Source organism: Hypanus sabinus, chromosome 9, assembly GCF_030144855.1.
Source record: "Hypanus sabinus isolate sHypSab1 chromosome 9, sHypSab1.hap1, whole genome shotgun sequence".
NCBI lineage: Eukaryota > Metazoa > Chordata > Chondrichthyes > Myliobatiformes > Dasyatidae > Hypanus > Hypanus sabinus.
The window spans coordinates 86,964,621-86,981,563 of NC_082714.1; the positions used below are offsets into that span (position 1 = coordinate 86,964,621).

The following is a 16,943-nucleotide window of genomic DNA, read 5'->3' on the forward strand; positions in this document are numbered from 1 at the left end:
GGGGTTCCTGCTCACAAATAGGGACAGTTTTGTCAGAAAACGAATATTTGCCTACAGTTTTCTTTTATTCGGAAACAGAGTCATTTGGGCCGGTGTTGAGGTCAGAAGGAAGCTTTTTCTACTTGGATCCTGAACGTTTCTCCTCCCGTTGCTATGGCAAATCTGCTGGTTGCCAGGCACGATTCCCAACTAGACAGCTGATGGGTTCAGGCTGCCCTTAAGACTAAAATCCCACTTGAACAGTTCCACCATATAGACGTATTTTAACAGGTCCTTGTGTGGAAGCTTTTTTATATTTCCAACTCAATACAGATTGAAGCCCTCCCTCCCTTCACCTAAACGAAAGGCATGCCGGGAAATTTAAACCCTTGTTAAAAAACTAAAGGCGAATTATCAGCTCAGGTGCCACCCGTAATGAAGTTGCACTCCGACCACAAAACATCCGTATTGCAAACTTGCAGATGCAAAATAACCTAGATGTGAAACCTTAAAGTTTTTTTACGCACGTCTTAGGAGGTTTAATGAACACCTTCTCGCCTCTGCTGGTCACCAGCAGCTACCCCTCGCATTGCATTGTGGGTTGAAAATCACGACCTTGGAATAAATTAAAACAATCCCCTTTAGACTTAAAACAATAGCAATAGACACTCCACCTTGCTTATTTCCCCCCCTCTCTCTTCATCCCCTCCCTTTGTAAAGACGGTAAGAATAAAATGAACGAAGCCGCACTTCGGACCGAGCTCGCGAGCCAAACGGTTGCCGGCGCAAGGGGGTGTGGGTAAGGGGTATTTTTTTAAAAAAACGAAAAGATGAGAGAAATATATTTTAGTTTTGAGTTTATGGCCCGGTCTCGGCGTTCTGTTGAGATTTGTTTACCGTTGGGGCGGTGGTTGTGGATTTAGGGGACGGCGTGGTGTTTCGGGTCGGGTGGCTGCAGCGCCCTCCCTGTTGGGTCGGCGCGGCGGCCATTTTGTGTTTATCTCTCCATGGCGCACTTTGGGCGCTTGGTGTCATCTTTATAAAGAAAGAATTCAATTAAAAGGGAGCAAAAGAGCGAGGAGAGAGCACAAATAATAACAATTTCCCCCATTCCTCTCCGCCACTGCCACCAGCAAAACAAGCGGTCTGGGTGTATATGTACGCGTTTGGGTGTGTATATATGTGTGTGAGAGAGGGGGAGAAAGAGACCGAGAATGCGTTCCCGAGGCTTATAAAAAGGAAGAAGGATTCGGTTTTCTTCGTGTGCCATGGCGGGCTGTTGGATGAATCATGTGTGAGAGGGAGAGCAAACATTTTCCGATCAGGTAAGTGAGTGGTGGGGGTGGTGGTGTCTGTGTCAGCAATATGGTGGTGGGAGGGGGAGGTAGTGGTTAAATGTCTTGTAATCTGCGGGCTTTAAGTGTGGCGTTTTTTTTGCTCGTGTGGCGAGCACAGGTCTTTGAAATAATCGCGATGGGTTAAAAATGTCTCGTGTTTGTTGTGTTTTCTGAGTCTGTATATGTTTGGGGGTTGGGGAGGTGGCCGTGAAAGATTAATGCGGTTTCCTATGCTCTACCTTTATTTTATCATTTTTACTCATTTGGTTTACAGAAAATTTAAATTCCTGTATACATTTCCAGCCTCTTGCAGTTTGTGCTGCTCTATCCTTGTTATTGCAATCTTTCCTCTTTCTCTCCCTCCCCCTCACTTTTTTATGTGAATTCCTTTTCTTCTGTACTTGGAAAATCTTTGGTGCAGGCAATTTTCTCACCATTCTGACCTCGTTAACCGATTTAGCACAAGTTTCACCTCTTTCCCAGGTTTGTTGTCTCTTTTGTATCATCTGACAGGCCTGATTAACAGTATTGTGTAAATCACTGTATAGAACTGTCACTCTTTTAGTTGTATCTTCCTTCTAAAACTTGTTGATTCTTTATTTTTGTACGTAGCTTGACAGACTTTTAAATCTGTCAGTATGTTCATGTATGTTTATAACAAAGTGATTTCCTAAATGGGGTTCATCACATTAATGGTCATGAACAAACCATGGCATTTTCAGTGCATGTATATGACAAATTTGAAGTCAAATTCTTTGTACGTATGAAATGCTGGAGGAACTCAGCGGGTCAAGCAGCATCTATGGAAGTAACTAAACAGTCAACGTACAGGCCAATACCCATCATAAGTACTGTTTTTGTTTTGAAGGTTTTGCGTTAATGTCAAGTTTAACTAACATGGTACAAGAAAAAAATGGCTAAGGATGTTTCTCATGCTATGGTTAAATTATATCTGTCTTAAGGTTATGTTTTGAAGTCTGGGATGATTTGATGTAATGCCAGCTAAAGTGAAGTATTGTTGTGCATTTTTGCCATCCCTTCAAAAGGATTGCAGACCCAGTTGTTGATGGATACATCCTTGTTCTACTGAGGGCTGCTTTAAAATCTTTACCTTAAAACAATCTTCAAATTGATGGTGTACTTCCCGAGCCCAAATTTTCAGATACACTTAATAGCAACAAAGAACCTACTTTACTAAAAGTGAAAGGCTTTTGTTGAAACCTTTTTGTTCTTCTGAGGCTAATATGTGCAATAGTTCGAAACAGATGACCCCACATACCCCGATCCTCTTCAGAAGTAGTCGGGAATCTTGCTGACAGGCTGTGCACTGAAGTACTTGTAGGTTGGTTGAAGCTACCTGGTTGAAGTTTGAATTTAAAATTGGACTTGCCAGTGTAGTAAAACCAAATTCAGACCTCAAGATCATGGCCTGGTATTGTTATTGCAAGTGTGTCAATATCCAAAAATAAACATATCTGACATTGAGTTAGATGGGAAAGTATGTTTGAGCACATCTATATTTAGGATATGTTATGTTCGTAATAGAGGCCTTTTTTGTGTTTTGCTGTCAAGAATGTTTCCAAACCAGCAAACATCTGTTTACTTTGTATTGCATCAACATACCGCTTTTAGTGCTTATTAACTTGAATGCCACTGTTCCCAGGAAAAGTTGACATGGGATGTTTGGGCATATGGGAACTGTAATTGGGTTGATGAATAATGAGTATCACTTGAGGTTGTGGTAATTAATTGACAAGATGGTTTTGGCTTGTGTTTATGGCAAAGTGTCTGTGGTTCTTAATTTTTAAGTTCTTTGTAAGCCCTTCACCTCTAATGCAGTATAGGGCACCAACAGCAGCTTACCAGAGTCCTCTGTCCCTGGCCAGTCTGTCGAGTTGTCCCCAGGTGTAGCCCTTCATTGAAGATAATTCCTATGAGATCTTTGGAGCTTTTGTTGGTGCTTCTGCAGCTCTGGGTTTCATGTGATAGGGTTGCGAGCCTCATGGTGATAGGGTTGCGAGCCTCATGTTCAAACCCTGGCCAAATTAAATAGATTAATGGGCTGATATCCACGTGCTTGGAATGAGTTTGAATCCCTTCACAGCAAATAGAAAGTTTTAAATTTCAGGAGGCCTGGTAATGTAGCGCTTAGCACAAGGCTTTACAGTTCAGGTGTCTTGGGTTGAATTCCTGCTACAGTCCGGAAGGTGTTTGTGCGTTCACCCTGTGACCACATGGGCTTCCTCTGACTGCTCTGGCTTCCTCCCATATTCCCAAGACCTACTGGTTGGTAGGTCAAATGGTCATTGTAAATTGTCCTGTGATCTTCCTACTCCATGCTGTATGTCAATAAATTAGCAAATAAATTTGGAATAAAATCCTTTTGTAGATAACTGATTAAGGAATTGCTCTTGATGACATCTCTGTAAAGGCAACACAGAGAGTTAGAGTCCCACAGAGTCAAACTGAAATAAACAAGTTCAAGTTTATTGTCATTCAACTGTACACAGCTGGATTCTGCCAAATGAAACAATGTTCCTCCAACTCAAGTTGCACAACACAGTATATATAACTCAGACACAGCACATAAAGTAATATTACCACAAATAAATATAATAAATTATATTCTAGATGATTGTCAATTACATAAGGTGCATTTACAACAAAAGTTAAAAGAGTAAACAGAATGTTTCATAAGCAATGAGACCTGGAGATACTGGCAGAGAGTTGGTAAGAAGCAGTTTCCTATCCTAACAGTTTTTGTATTAATGCTAAGCTACCTCCCACCTGATTTTTGGCGGGGAGGGGTTGTCAAAGAGATAGTGGGTCAGATGGGATAATCTCTTTGACTCCCCCACCCCCAACTACCACCATCAGATGGGAGATACCACAATGCATTCGTGCTGTGTTAAATTTGTAGGCAAAATGAGTGTTAATTTAACATCTTCGATTGGCTGCATGCTGTCATTCAAAAAGACAAGTATTTTCTGATAGAAAGTTGGCATAAGGCAGTAAGAAAAATTTGTTTTTCATGTTGGCAGATGGTAAATAGTAATGTACCCCAGGAATCACTGCTGTGGGCCTCTTTTGTTTTAAAGTATGGGATTAATGATTTGAGTGTAATTGATGACTGGTTGAAATTTCCAAATTTGTGCTTGACTGATGGTGAAGATGATAGGTGTAGACTCCAGGGAGATGCAGCTGGCTGGATGGATAGATGGCAGATGACAGATGAAATTTAATATACAAGTTTGAAGTGATGCACAATGGCAAAAAGGTTAAAGGGGACATTATATTGACTAAGTACGTGAAAGTGGGAGGGTATGTTAAGGGAGTGGCCAGCAAGCACGTGGTGTTTTTGGATTTTATAAATCTAAACCAAGTACAAAAGAAGGGAAATGATTTTGTGTAAAATTCTTGTAGGCTGCTGTCCAATTCTGCTCATCATATTTGAGGAAGGTTGCAAAGTCCTTTGAGTGACTTAGGAGCAGAATTAGGCCACTTAGTCCTCAAGTCCCCTCCTCCATTCCGTCATGGCTGATTTATTTTCCCTGTCAACCCCATTCTCCTGTCTTCTCCCTGTAAACTTTGATGCCTGTACTAATCAAGTACTGATCAACCACTGCTTTAAATATAACCAATAAATGGACTGAGACATCCTGGAATCAGTAGGATTCCAGGATGAGGGATTTTGGTTATGGAATCAGAGTAGAGAAGCTGAGCTTGCTTTGGAGAGAAGGATTTTGAGGGGATGTTTGATAAAAATGTTCAATGCTGCAGCTGGTTCTAATAGTGTGATGAAGGGGAATTGTTCTCATTTGCACATAGTTCAACAACTGGTACGCAAAAAAAAAGATCGGGCAAAAATACCTCACACAGAGTTGTGATTGCGAATTTGCTGATGTGGTGGAAGTGGATCGATCATTTCCTTCAAAAAGGAAATTGGAGTGGGTTTTAATTTGTAGAGTACTGAGGGAAAGAGAAGAGGAATGGGACTGCTGATGTTGCTCTCTGGATTAATTGAATGGTAACTTCCTTAACACTAACAATTCTGAGGTAAGCACAAGCCACTGAATTGTTGCGAAAACCCAAAGCAGGAGTGAGAATTTTAAGTAAGAAATCAATCTGGTTGCTTCCTAACTACCCCCTAATAGGCTTTCAGGGCAATAGCATAAGCAGTAATCAGCTATGTGCATATGAATTGTAACTTGTCTATGTCTAAATTAGTTCACTGTAACATCCTGTACACTGTAACCTGTTTAATCTTAAGTGAGTTCACGGGGCATATCACCTGCTGCATCCTTGCGGTGGAAGACTTGTAGGTCAGATTACATGAATTTGAATTTGCCTGCAGTGACAACACCTCGTTACCAATTGAAAATGAAATGATCTGCTCTTAATCTTTATTAAAAAATATTATATTATGTGAGATTGTGGGCAACTAGCTGTGTACAATACCCAATATTCCCCGGTGTTAGATTTATTCAAAACTTTAAAATGTAAAATTAGCACCAAATTTAATTGCTTTCTCCTTTCTTTAAAAAACAACCTATTTGGAGGGCAATATGTCCTGTTATCTTTTTGATACGGGGTTAGAGTCTTGGTGTCAGGACTGTGTATGGGAGAGTGGGAGAGATGGGTCTTGTTTGCTGCTGCTGTTTTGTTGCTTGTGCTGTGACATCCTGCTGAGCATTGTGCGGCATGCTATGTTAGCACCAGAATATGTGGCAACACTTCCATTCAGCCCCCAGCACACCCTTGGGCACGTTGGTTGTTAACACCAATAGTGAATTTTACTGTGTGTTTGATGTACCTGTGATAAATAAAATTAATCTGGAAGACATATTTTGTCCCAATTAAACAGCTTCCCGAATAAGCTGAAGTTTCACAGAAATAGTTATAAAGTTATTTGAGAAGACAAATTGAGTAACAATTATAATTTAAATGAAATGCAGAATGAATGTGAGCACTACCAATACTACTACAGTACTATAAAACTGTGTATTAGTTCCTAACAATTATTGACAGAGGAATTTGTCCAGTGTATGCTGCCATGTTCTTTTGATTGACTGCAAATGAACAAAATTAGCACAGACACTTAGTGCAGATAATGGACTGCCTTCTTACAATGCTTTTGATTATTACATCTTCATTTTCATTGTAATATTTTAGATGATTATTGATACCTTCAAATTCTTCAGATGTTATTGAACTTGAAATATTGAAATCAATTAATTTTCACTTGACCATTTCTGGCATCTCCAAGGCCAAGGCTGAATGCTTGAAATGGGAGTGAGATGAACAGTTCACATTTGTCTTAATGCTCATTTTTTTGCCAACTTTCATTGACATAAATCACTGATTTTGAACACAAACACATGTAACTGACACTGTTTTAAAAACTGTCTGCTCTAAGCATGTTGTAGTGTCTTAACAGCCACAGAAGTACTCACCATTGATGCTAGTTAGAAGCTGTGTGGCAACAGTCTCCTGTCCTGATTAAATGGCATGGTGTCACAGATAAGCAACGGATAATTTCTTTTAGTTTTTGTTCTTTAAGAGTTGTCCCAAATAAGCACCTGCCCCGATAACCCAATTAACTCGAATCCACTATATATTAGGAAAATGCACTATTTGACGATTAAGTTTTGTATAAGAATATGAAGCCAAAATACATAATCACCATGATAATCATTGAGTTTTGTTGCTGTGTGCACCATATCAAACTTTGGTGAGTGCAAGCTTTGATCTCCATAGTTTATTCAAACTTTTATACTGATTTTATTCAAACTTTTTGTAACTGTTGTCATTTTCTTTCTTTCCCTGGACAAATTATCCTACTTTTATTGGGAGAAGTTTCTATAGTTTCTTTTGATTTTTTTTATATAGTTAGCTTCCCCAATTGATGGTCATCCTTTTTTTCTGTGCAATAAATGATTTGTGTGCTTCACAATCCACCACTGCCAACTTATTGGCTGACATGGATTTTGTCAGTAACAATTGTGACCTTGAGCTGTAAATACAGTATGCTGTAAATGTGATCTTGCTGGCTGAATCTTGGTGGATGTAAACATTTCCCGTGTTCTAGGCCATGACAATCCACATGACCAAAAAAAATATGGACTGGGTACTCATTTGTTTACTTGTTGTGGAACCGTGCTCAATTCAGATTAGCTACTGTATTTGCTGTTGTAATTACAAGCTCTTTGATTACTTGTGAAGTGTTTAGCCTCATTGGTACATTTTTTTAAAATCTTGCACCAATAAGGATAAACAACAACATCATGGAACTTGCCTCCTCCTACAACAGCTACTGTAATTTCCGGACTATAAGCCGCTACTTTTTTCCCACGCTTTGAACACTGCGGCCTATACTACGGTGCGGCTAATGTATGTTTTTTTTTCATGCCGCCAAAAACATTTTGCCTCGTAACAGTAGACCAATAAAATTGATGAGTAGTTCACAGAGGTCCAATGAAATTGTACGATAAATCAAGCGCCCTTCCACAATTAAATTATTGCAAATCAGTCATTTGTACTCACCCTCATCAACATGGAAAACACTTGAAGAAAAGCATATGATGCAGCTTTTAAGTTAAAGGCGATCAATCTGGCGGTTGAAGAAGGAAATCGAGCTGCTGCACATAATCTTGGCATAAATGAATCGATGTTGAGACGGTGGAGACGCCAGCGTGAAGAACTGAGTCAATGCAAAAAGACGACAAAAGCTTTCAAAGGTAATCATAGCAGATGGCCCGAACTTGAAAACTTTCTTGAAGACTGGGTTAACACACAGAGAGCAGGCGGCCGCGGTGTTTCCACCGTGCAGATCAGACTGAAGGCTAAAGCAATCGCCACCAAAATGAAAATTGAAGATTTTAGAGGTGGGCCATCGTGGTGTTTTAGATTTATGAGAGGAAAAGGCTTGTCCATCAGGGTATGCACGACTCTGTGTCAGCAGCTCCCTCCCGACCACGAGAGGAGGTCTAACTAACTTCCGCACATTCACTCAAACAAAGATAGCGGAGAATTCCATCGGGCCAGATGATATCATAAATATGGATGAAGTACCTTTGACGTTTGACCTGCCTCTCACTCGGACTGTTAATAAAAAAGGTGACTCGTCCATCACACTGAAAACAAGTGGCCATGAGAGAACGCATTTTACTTGTGTTCTGAGCTGCACAGCATCTGGACTAAAGCTTCCACTGATGGTGATTTTTTAAGCGGCTGACAATGAAAGTTCAGTGAAAGCTGCCATCAAGACTACAAACTCAATTCCTGTGATTCCTGGGGGCACCACGAAGTATTTGCAGCTACTGGACATCAGCGTGAACCAGGCATTTAAAGTGGCACTGCGCATTGAGTGGGAGGCTTGGATGATGAGCGGCGAGAAATCCTTTACCAAAACAGGACGCATGCGAAGAGCATCTTTAACTCAAGTCTGCCAGTGGATCCTAAATGCGTGGAGCCGTGTCACAACATCCACCATCACCAACGGGTTTCGAAAGGCTGGACTGCTGCGTGATGAAGAGGACCGCGTGCGCTCAAGTGAGAGCGACATCGAAGAGACTGAAGTGAGTGACGAGATCCTGAGGTTGTTCAATTCGGACACTGAAGGACTTTGATGGTTTTAGTGCGCAGGAGGAAGATGAAGAAGGCGATCAATAACTTTTCCTGGTAGGCTGCAGTATATATATTTTTTTACCAGTCGTTAGGAGATATTGGAATGTTGTTCGTGCACTGTTCAATAAAAAAGTATACGCAACGTAATTTGTGTGTTACCGATACGTATGTATATTTAAAAGTAGCTGTGTTACAGGCACTGTTCGAAAAAAGCATTTGCAATATATATTTGATTATGTTACCATACGGATTTAATTAAAAGTAAAAAAATCCTCACGTGTAATATCTTTCTGTGTAAATATCTCATATTACAACGTGGGACACCTGCAGCTTAAAATCCGGTGCGGCTTGTACAAGTACAAAATTGATTTTCTTTCTAAAATTAGAGCGTGCGGCTTTTAATCAGGTGCGCTCTGTAGTCCGGAATCTACGGTAACTTTTTTTTGAGAGGCCTCACTCCCATGTAGAGTTTTGCTGGGTGATTATCTGGATATGCCGCATATGAGGGATGGATAATCTGTGTCTGTAATCTGCTGAGCAATATTGCAACCAGATGTCATGTGACGGATATATAATTTTCCGGTTTGTGGTTGGGGTTCTTTTCTTCCTAAGCCCTTTACCCCTACTCAGGCAGAGGCCACCAACAGCAGCTCACTGAACTGAGTCATTCTTTCAAGTTGTTCCCAGCTGTAGCCCGTCCTCAAAGGTTCTTCCTTTACCAGAGGTGAGGTCTTTGGAGCTTCTCTGGGATTTTAATGGGATGGAGTTGTTAGCTCCATGTCCAACCCTCCTCTTCTAATAGCCAGGTTTGGGACCGTCCACGGCAGAGTTTTATGGTTGGGTAGCAATGGGGATAGCAATCTCCTTCTAAAGACGTCCTCGTAAATAGTTTATCTCTGAGCAAAATTGAATCCCTGAAGGGTCTGTTTTGCACATACAGGGAACAGATTAATGGAAGAATAGAAATATCTGAAGCAGATTTTTTTCTCAGAAGGGAAGATGGATAAAAATTCCACTTGTAGAAGGAGTTGGTTGGGATGTGAAGCTTCATTGTAATATTGATATGTGTTGGTGTTGCATTTCACTCCAACCTTTCATAAGGTTCCTCTTGTAATAGGAACTTGTCTTCAGTGATTGGCCCACTGGGACCTGAACCTTACAGTCTTGTTTCATTGGATGTGATGGTAAGGCAGAAGGGACAATAAAGGGCTCCAGCTCTCTGTTCTGGGCTGTATGAAATGTGAGCTTTGTGTTTGACTAGCTGGGAACAAATTGAACTGGTTTCTGCCTGGATGGTTTATCATAGAATGCTATAGCACAGAAACCGGCCCTTTGGCCTTCCTAGACCATACCAAACTATTATTCTACGTAGTTGAATTAAACTGCACCCGGACTGTAGCCCTCCATACCAGTCCCACCCATGTACTTCAAACTTAAATGTTAAAATCGACCTTGCATCCACCACTTCCACTGGCAGCTGATTCCACACTCTCACCAGCCTCTGAGTGAAAGGTTTCCCTCAGGTTCCCATTAAACATTTTACCCTTAACCCATAACCTCCAGTTCTATTCTCACACAACCTCAGAGGGAAAAATCCTACTTGCATTTACCCTATCTATATTCCTCATGACTTTGTATAACTTTTCAAAATCTCCCCTTATTCTCCTATGCTCAAGGGAATAATATCCTTGCCTGTTCAATCTTTCCTTTAAACTTAGATCCTCAAGTCCTGGCAATATCCTATAACTTTTTACAGCACTTTTTTAATCTTACTGATGTCGTTCCCATAGGTAGCTGACCAGAACTGCACACAGTACTCCAAATTAGACCTTACAATCTCCTATGCAGTTTCAACATAATGTGTGCATTTGGGCCAAATAGAAGAAGGTAATTTTACAGTCTTACTTGGTCAAGAAATATCCTTCAGACCCAATGAGGCCTTTCAACCATAATGCCTTTATCCAAAGATGTTCCCTATAATAAGAATTAGCTTTGTAATTATTCAGAAGCAGAGATACCTTAATCCACCTTGATGTAGGAGGACGACAGTGACTAGAGGTAGTGCAGAAGAAAAGACCAATGTTTTTGAATTGAAAGGATTTGTCATATGTGAGGTGAGCTAAGGGAGAGCAGAACAAATAAGAACTCTCAGATTTGCCAGCCCAGCAAAACAACAGGGCATGAGTCATTAGGATGTATTTCATGGATAAAAGATGGTTAACACGGGAGGGTACTGCTTGTGACATTACTTGAAAAGTAACTTGGCAGTAGAGTGGATGATGGGAGCATACCAAAGAAGAAACTTAAAACATGGAAACATAGAAAATCTACATTGGCCCACAATGTTGTGCTGAACATGTACTTTAGAAATTACCTTGGGTTACCCATAGCCCTCTATTCTTCTAAGCTCCATGTACCTATCCAGGAGTCTCTTAAAAGACCCTATTGTATCTGCCTCCGCCACCGTCACTGGCAGTCCATTCCACGTGCTCGGCACTCTCTGCATAAAAAAACTTAACCCTGACATCAGAAGGACCATAATGCAGAACAATATTGTATGAGTGTTGGGTGGGGGGGGGGGGGAGGGTGTAGAGGTGGGATATAAAGTAAATCTTCGAGAAGGTTTTAAGGTGCATCTGAAAGAACTTAGAGGGGTGGTGAGACTGAATGGCAGCATTTGATCATCATGGGGTGATCAAGCTTGACCATGGTCGAGTCTAGCATCTCGATGGGACTTGAAGTTAGCTATAGACAGTCAAAGGCAAGATTCAAATTCATTTATTTGTCACGTGCACAGTAAAATGCATTGTTTGTGTTAACAACCAACACGTCGTAATGATGTGCTGGGCACAGCCTGCAAGTTTCACCATTCATGTCCACTATGTTCAACAGAACAACAAAGCTAAAGAAGCAACACGAGTGAATCTGCAGATGCAGGAAATAAATAAAAATACAAAATGCTGGCAGAACTCAGCAGGCTCAACTCCTGATGAAGGGTTTCGGCCCGAAACGTCGTCACTACCTCCTCCCATAGATGCTGTCTGGCCTGCTGAGTTCTGCCAGCATTTTGTGTTTTTAAAGCTAAAGAAGCCCCTTTTCCTCACACTCACACATGCTTTTGACCCCCAGGCCAACAGACTAGCGGATTGTGACAGAGTTTCAAAATAAGCAACAGTTTTAAAATTTGAGATATTAATTACTTAATTGGATACTGAGATTAGTCAATAGGCCCAAGGTGGGGGGGAACAGAATAGTGAGTTCAGACTCAGGTGGTAGAATGAGGAAGACAGCCAGGAGTGTGTTACTTAAGCCTATCAGCCCTACTGACAGCAGCTCACCAGAGTTCCCTGTGGGCCAGTCTTACATGTTGTTTCCAGCTGTAGCCCATCCTCAAAGATCCTTCCTTTTCCGGGGAGGAGCCTTTGGAGCTTCTGTAGCTCTGGATTTCTGTGGGATAGGGTTGCTAGCCCCCGTGCTCAACAGGAATGCATTGGAAAAGGGAAATTAAAAGGACAGTTGTATTTGAGGCAGAAATGTAATTGATTCCTATGGAAGTCCCAGTGCATTGGCTTGGTATTGCAAAGATGTATGGTATGAGACTTGGGTTGTGGTCAGACTCAATACCAAGATTGATGATGTGCAACAGCTGAAAGTGGAATAGAAGTGAACTGTGATTTTAATGTTGGAACTGGCACAAATACCTGAATAGGTTTAGTAGTCAGTATATTCACACTGGTGCCCCAGTTGAATTAATTTGTTTAATAATGTTGGGTAAAGATTAATGTGATGGCTAAAAATTCAGTTAAGATCTTTGATTTGTCACATTTGGCAGAAAGGTGTTGGAGAATCATTCACAACAAAGAGGAGAGATGCTGAGCAGAACTAGTCACTGTCTGAGACAGAAGGAAAGCTATAGCAGTGCCTTCATAGGTGTATAAGATGATGAGAGGCATTAATTGTGTGGATAGCCGGAAGCTTTTCTCCCCCAGGGCTGAAATGGCTAACATGAGGGAACATAGTTTTAAGATGCTTGGGTACAACAGGGATGTCAGAGGTAAGTTTTACACACACTGGTGGGTGTGTGGAATGCACTGCAACGACAGTGGTAGAGGCGGATTCAATAGACTCCTAGATAGCTACATTAGAGCTTAGAGGAATAGAGGGTTATGCAGTAGGGTAACTCTAGGCAGTTTCTAGAATAGGTTACATAGTCGGCACAACATTGTGGGCCAAAGGGCCTGTAATGTGCTGCAGATTTCTATGTTTTTCATTACAAAATCCAGGACTGTTTTCATGTTCTTACTGTGGATGTCTGTGTCACTCTCAACTGGGACTCAACAGCCACTTTCAAAGGCATAACAAAAATACTACATAAACCTAATTATTGTTGGATGCAGCAGACAGCCAATCAAATCAATCATGAGAGTATGTGACTAAGGACTGACACTAAAGATGTTGATTTCAGTCTTTACAATGTTTATCTGAAGTGATGTATATTCATCTAGTACTGTATATCTGATAGTTGGAGAATAGTGGATATGTTAAGTGTATAGAGCTGGATGATATCAGCATACTTGCAGAAACGGGGTGTTACAGGTGTCACTGGGAGGCTGAAAAATGAATATAGTCACATGTATTTGAGAGGGCAAATTTGATTTGGAAAATTCTGTTGCATCTGCCTTATTTGATTGACAACATATAAAAGCACTACAGTCTGGATGAATTTGTCTTTTAACATATTGTTTATTTGCTCTGAAGAAAATTACCTTCATGCAAATTTGTTGAAACTCACCAATGAAAGAGCTGGATTCCTCTTGGACTTAGCCAAGGCTCCATATGATTTTGATAATTGCTGGCTCATCTGTTTGTTATACAGTCAAATGTTGCAGTTGGAGGCAATTGGGATGCATTATGGTAATTGGAGGCATACTTTGCATTAATTGCAAAAGTCCAGATGCAGTGTATTGTATTCTTTAAAACAAAAGAACTTTGTGGAGAGGACAGCGAATAGTGGGTGCAATTTTTTTTAAAAAATAAATTTCTTTTGGAATAAACTTTGCTTTGAATCCTTTGTACTGTAACTTTGCCCACTTTTTGATTGTTCAAAAAAAGTTTATTTTTCAGGTGAAATGCCTTGGGCAAGTTTTCTTCAAAAAGTCGTCTTTCTGTGCAGTTGTCACTCAAATTGCAAAGGAACACTTGTTACATTTGTGTCTGAAGTAACTTCTGTCAATCAGCTTTTGTTACCTTAATAACTCTTGTAAACATTTGTGTTGGGATGGAAAGCAAACAACAAAACAAGACCAGTCAGGATTTTTGTAACTGCACTCTATTTCATGATATGAAGCTGAATGTTAGTTATGTCTGTTTGCATCTATTTAGTGTATTCTTTGATGCATTTTTCATGATAATTTAAGTTTATGAAGGCTTCTTGGGAATGTACGAAATTGCTGTTTCAAATGACATGAGGGTAGAGAGAGAGCCTCCTTTATGTACAGAAACAATAGAGGAAGTTCATTTTTATGTTTTATTGTAATATCTTTGTCTTTTCCAACAGGAGTCCTCAGATTCACCTCTGGAACCTGTGGTTCCACAGGTAATTAGTTGCTGAACTGATTTAAAGCTGCTTGGATAAATATAAACTTAATGATTGAATACAAACATCACCATGATTAACATAACTTTTGATAAATAGTCGCTGATACTGTGCTGTTTCACAGGCTTTCTAGCCTGCTGAGTGATGTGCTGCAATGGGGCCTGCTATTGAGTTCTGTGCAGTAATCCCACAGTCAGCTCCACATCCAATTGTCATAGTTGCACACACGTACAAACATACTGCATGGAGGTGGTCTCTGATTTTCTTTCCAGCCTTGGCGTTGTTTCGAAAACTTAAACTAGATTAAGTTGAAAACATTGAAGCAAGACTGGAAGGCTTGAATTATTAGAAGAGATTGGATAGGCTAGAGCTATTTACCCTGGAATAAAGGAGGCTTAAGGTGAACTTGGAGGTTTATAAAATTATTGGTGGCTTAGATAAGATGGATGGTCACGGACTTTTTGGTGCAGTGCAGTCTACATTTAGAAAATAAATGTTTAAAGAAAGGCTTGCAAGATTTAAAGGGCACATTTTCTAGAAAGAGTGTATTGGCTTGCATGGAATGAAATGCCAGAAGAGGTGGTAGAGGCAGGTGCATTTACAATGTTTCAAAGATGGTAGATGCTTGGGATAGATTTAGAGGAACGTGGGCCAAACTCGGGATTAATATAGATGGCATATTCAGTCAGTATGGATGAGTTGGCCAAAGGGCTTCTTTCCATGCTATATTACTGGTTTGACAGAGCTGAAACTATTGACCAGTAAGTAACCAGCATTGCTGTGGCTTCATTATTGTAAGCTTTTGTTGGAGATTTCTTTTAAATGACTATTCTCAGTGTAACATGCTTCCGTTTTATCAGTCCATCCCCCCTTGTAAATTGTAGAATAATCCTCCTTTGAAAAGCTGCTCTGCAGCCACTGGAAGATGAGTAGTTTTATTGAATCGATGTGGATGTGTTCCTTGATGCCAATAGAGGAGAGATCCTCACTGATAACTGGTATTGGGCCTTTGCACAGTTGATCTTTTTGACAGACAAGTTGAGAGCAATCATAATTTTCTCCCAAACCTCTCTTGCTGTTCTGTGTTCAAAGAAAACCTGTTGAGGACTCTTGTGAGAATAATTGCTTCTGGCTGACCTATTTCAGAAAGGTCCACAATGGAGAAATCCAAGAGCAGGAAATGAGGATCACTTCCCTTTCAGTTGGGAGCATCCATTTCATTTCAATTAAAGGTTAATTTCCACCGATTAATGGCAATATTGTTCTGTTGATAGATTAGTAGGAGATCAAATATGGTGCTTCACCTTTCAATTACATTTATCAAAGTTAACTAAGTATTGTAATTTGGAATTATTACTGGACAATAAATCACAATTATTGGCAAATAAGCTAGAACAAGAAATATGTATCAATGTATAATATGCTAACATCAAATTATGAGAATTGTCAGTAACAAATTCACCTGATTGCAAGCTAACATTATGAATTCAGATCTTTGCCATGTACTTTGGAATACCTGTTTTTAAAAAAAATCTGTTCTTGAGACCCTAAACTGGAGGATGGCAGATTTCAAAAGTACCATGAGACCTGGTGGAAGTACTGGCGCTTTTAAGAAATTTAAAGGTGGAAGTACTGGCGCTTTTAAGAAATTTAAAAGTGGATAAATCTCTGGGTCCTGACAGGATATTCCCCAGGACCTTGAGGGAAGTTTGTGTAGAGATAGCAGGAGCTCTGACGGAGATCTTTCAGATGTCATTAGAAACGGGGATTGTGCCGGAGGATTGGCGTATTGCTCATGTGGTTCCATTGTTTAAAAAGGGTTCTAGAAGTAAGCCTAGCAATTATAGACCTGTCAGTTTGGCATCAGTGGTGGGTAAATTAATGGAAAGTATTCTTAGAGATAGTATTTATAATTATCTGGATAGACAGGATCTGATTAGGAGTAGCCAGCATGGAAGGTCATGTTTGACAAACCTTATTGAATTTTTTGAAGAAGTTACGAGGAATGTTGACGAGGGTAAGGCAGTGGATGTAGTCTATATGGACTTCAGCAAGGCCTTTGACAAAGTTCCACATGGAAGGTTAGTTAAGAAGGTTCAGTCGTTAGGTATTAATGCTGGAGTAATAATATGGATTCAACAGTGGCTAGATGGGAGATGCCAGGGAGTAGTGGTGGATAATTGTTTATCGGGATGGAGGCCGGTGACTAGCGGGGTGCCTCAGGGATCTGTTTTGGGCCCAATGTTGTTTGTAATATACATAAATGATCTGGATGATGGGGTGGTAAATTGGATTAGTAAGTATGCCGATGATACTAAAGTAGGAGGTGTTGTAGATAATGAGGTGGGTTTTCAAAGCTTGCAGGGAGGTTTATGCTGGTTAGGAGAATGGGCTGAATGTTGGCA

At 40.4% G+C, this 16,943-nt stretch overlaps 2 protein-coding genes across 7 annotated transcripts in view; one reads left to right on the plus strand and one right to left on the minus strand.

Moving 5' to 3' along the window:
- The window catches only part of dap3 (death associated protein 3), a 42,854-nt gene extending 42,095 nt beyond the window's left edge, over positions 1-759 (minus strand). The window contains exon 1 of one of the 5 annotated variants that reach the window (XM_059980066.1): positions 730-759. The gene's annotated coding sequence lies outside the window, so the exon portion shown is untranslated. Of the gene's footprint in view, positions 1-506; positions 608-653; positions 677-729 lie in introns of those variants that run through there. The other 4 variants (XM_059980068.1, XM_059980067.1, XM_059980065.1 and 1 more) reach the window with 4 other exon arrangements.
- A 181-nt stretch (positions 760-940) lies between these two features.
- The window catches only part of ash1l (ash1 (absent, small, or homeotic)-like (Drosophila)), a 374,764-nt gene continuing 358,761 nt past the window's right edge, over positions 941-16,943 (plus strand). For both annotated transcript variants that reach the window (XM_059980070.1, XM_059980071.1), the window contains exon 1: positions 941-1,304. The gene's annotated coding sequence lies outside the window, so the exon portion shown is untranslated. The remainder of the gene's footprint in view (positions 1,305-16,943) is intronic.